Raw genomic sequence first — 3,179 nt, 5'->3', positions numbered from 1 at the left:
GGAGCACCAACAGAAACAGAAGAACCAACAACATAACTTCTTCCTCTCCAGTTTTTCTTTTTATGTTGTTGGCAACAATTCTCAGGGGGACCGTCCTCGACCAGTACTGTGGTGATCCAGTTTAGCTGGTTGTTACAAGTTGACCACCAGTTCTCAATCCGCTATCACCCCTGATCAATTTGATAACCATACAAATGTCCTTAGTCTCTAGTGGTTGATTTGTAAAAAGCTAACCGTGTCTTGGTGTTATGGTTGATACATTGTGGCAATTTGAAAAGTTTAGAAGTTTAACTATGTCACTTAGCAGGGATCCAGGGTTCTTACTTTGTAAACAATTGTTAGCCTGAGCTAGAAAAGGGCATAGAGATTTTGTGACTGATATACCCACTTTTTGTGGGTAGTAGCTGACTTATAGTATAAACAGGAAAAACAGATTGCTCTCTCCCTTCTTGTTCTTGTTGCTTTTGCTGTCTTCTACCAATTTGAAATGTTGCCCCTGTACCAAGCCACCCTGTCTTGGAGCCAGCTAATTATAGACCAAAACCTCCACAAACTGTGAGCTAAATAAACCTTTCTTTCTTTGATTTGGAGTGTTTTGGTATTTTGTGTAAGCACGAAACAGAAAAGTAACCAAGACATTTCATCTATTCAAATTTACATTAATATACAATTCTCATTGCACTTATTTCCATAGCAATAGCAATATATTCAAAGAATGATCAAAATTCAAGAATAAATCCACAATATGTTGACTAATTAACCCGACCACAAACATATATCTAAAAACAACACTAAAATCATATTTAAAGAACTATTACAATCACAGTCCTTGCTTCATATTAACTTTAAACAGGGCCTGGCAATAATAAAAAACAAGGATCTCCTAAAATTCAAATACACTCTTCCCTTCAGGTGAAAGGCCTCATTCATTTTTCCATTGTTCTGTTCTTCTCAACAACCATGCTCTCCTCTGTTTCATCTTTGGAGCCCACAGTTCCACTAAAGCCTTCTCTCTGGCCAAATGTTTCAAATCTCTCTCCCAGCTCTTTGCTCTTATTTTCCAACATGAGTCTAGCCAAAAGCTCTTAACAATAACCATGCAACCAACCCAACAGTAGACTGCACTCAAAGTTTTTGTCACCCAGGTATCTCTAAATAGAAGCAAAATTCAGACCAACTTTCAGCCAAAGCAGTATATATCACCTGGGATCCAGCAGCCAATTCAATCCTTCTCAGTCAAAGCCTCCTGAGCTTCATCTTAACCAGCAGAATTTCCATTAGTACTCTGATTTTCCAGGCTCCAATCAAAGTCTACAATATAGTTTACCTCATACAGGGGCTGCCTTTTTTACCAGCCTGTCAGAAAACTTTCCAAATTAATTCCCAAGGCTCTTAAGCCACATGGCCAGGTAGTGTCACGGCAATGACCCCACTCCTGGTACTAATTTTGTTGTATTATTTATCCCCTAATATGGTTCTAATATAATATAATATAATATAATATAATATAATATAATAATGTTGATAGAGATTTAATACTGATTCTTAAGGATTATTAAACCTGTGTCACAATGTTGAAGTTATGAAATGGTAAGAGTAAGCATCAACAAAAGAAAATTTACTTTCTATCCTGGGGAGGGAATTAGTGCATTTCCTTTTGCATGCAGGATAGTTATAATGTGTTAAGCACAATTACATATATGTCTTTGTATCTGTGGACAGTTTTAAAGAAATGTGTCTGGTTTCCAAGTTGACAAGGAATGGATTGTAGTGGTTGATTGACTGTGTCAACTTGAGAAGTTCAGAAGCTTAACTAAATTGGTGTAGCAATTCTACACTCTAGGGTGCAGAAGATCCACCTTACAGTAGCTTATTACCTGTATGCTATAAAAGGGAAGGATGAAGAACAGATGTGGTTCTGTCCTTCAGAGGAATTCCAGTCTTCACCAGCAACTTGGACGTTGTCTCCTGGCTTCCAGTACAGACTCTTAACCTTCTGCCTTGGATCCCTCAATCTTCTGTCACAGACCCTTTGACCTCCTGACACAGACTTGTACAGGACATTGCAATGAACTCCAGACATTAGATTGACTCCTTCAATCTCCAGACACCCTCTGCACACTTTCTTATCCAACTCTGTGGCTGACCATCTTAAGCCAATATTGTAATTTCTTATACATTTGTATATCTTATATCTGCTTCCTACTAAAATCCTGACTAGTAAACTTTCCATTTCTGAAGTGGAGAGGTTATGAGGCTTCCAGAAGCCCAACATTATAACTCCCTTAGCCTGTCTAACTCAATCGTTTGGAGGATCACCTAGAGACCTGGATTCCCTATGAGAGTTATAGCTCCTTGTCTTAAACAAAGGAAAAAGAAACCACAAATTACTGAAGGTCAGCCTTCTAATCTTTCTTTTCTTTGATCTATCTGGACCTTTCTAAAAGTTTTTTTGCTTCTAAGTTCTACTAACATCCCCTCAGCTACTTCCTTTGTCTATTATTTTCTTGTTAGATATCATATTTTGTTAGTTCTATTCCCTAGCATATATTCCATAATAGAAAAATTATGTTCCTAGTATTCCAGGCAATTGCTTCTTGGAATCCACTGATTCTTTGCTACATCAAAAAAGTTGTCATTTGCAAACAGAAAGTACTGTCTTACCATTGGATCTATACACATCCTTTCAGCATGTCAAATGGTCTTTTTATTCTTGGCTATGTGTTTCCTCATCTCTAAGGACAATTTTTGTAAAGACTATCCTTCGGAACAGCAGGAGAAAGTTATGCATAAAGAACACTTGGAAAGATGCATGGTCCAAGCACCACAGGACTTAACTAATTTTTTAGTTTACAGACTTACAAAATGGCCATCAATTAGCTCATCTAAGTCGTGGTTAAACCAGAGTGGCTCTTCTTCAACTTGTGTTATTGCTTTTGTCTGGATGGCCCTTCAAAGTCTCATGTGGTCCTGTGGGGAAGGCTTTTAGAAGTGGCTGACTCTAGAGTTTGTGATTGATTCATTGTCCCATGCTGCATAAAAAATACCTTATTTAGTACTTGCTAAGGATGTGAGTGGTACACTGCACTAGGGAAGATAGCCTACATTCAATATAAAGACAGAGAGAGATTTGCCTTTCACTCTCCTTCGTTGCTTCGCTACATTCTTCCCACCAAGAA

This window comes from Cavia porcellus, unplaced genomic scaffold, assembly GCF_034190915.1.
Source record: "Cavia porcellus strain 051 isolate PalLab524CR breed Dunkin Hartley unplaced genomic scaffold, mCavPor4.1 scaffold_10, whole genome shotgun sequence".
In the NCBI taxonomy this organism is placed as follows: domain Eukaryota; kingdom Metazoa; phylum Chordata; class Mammalia; order Rodentia; family Caviidae; genus Cavia; species Cavia porcellus.
Note: the sequence above shows the minus strand (reverse complement) of the source record.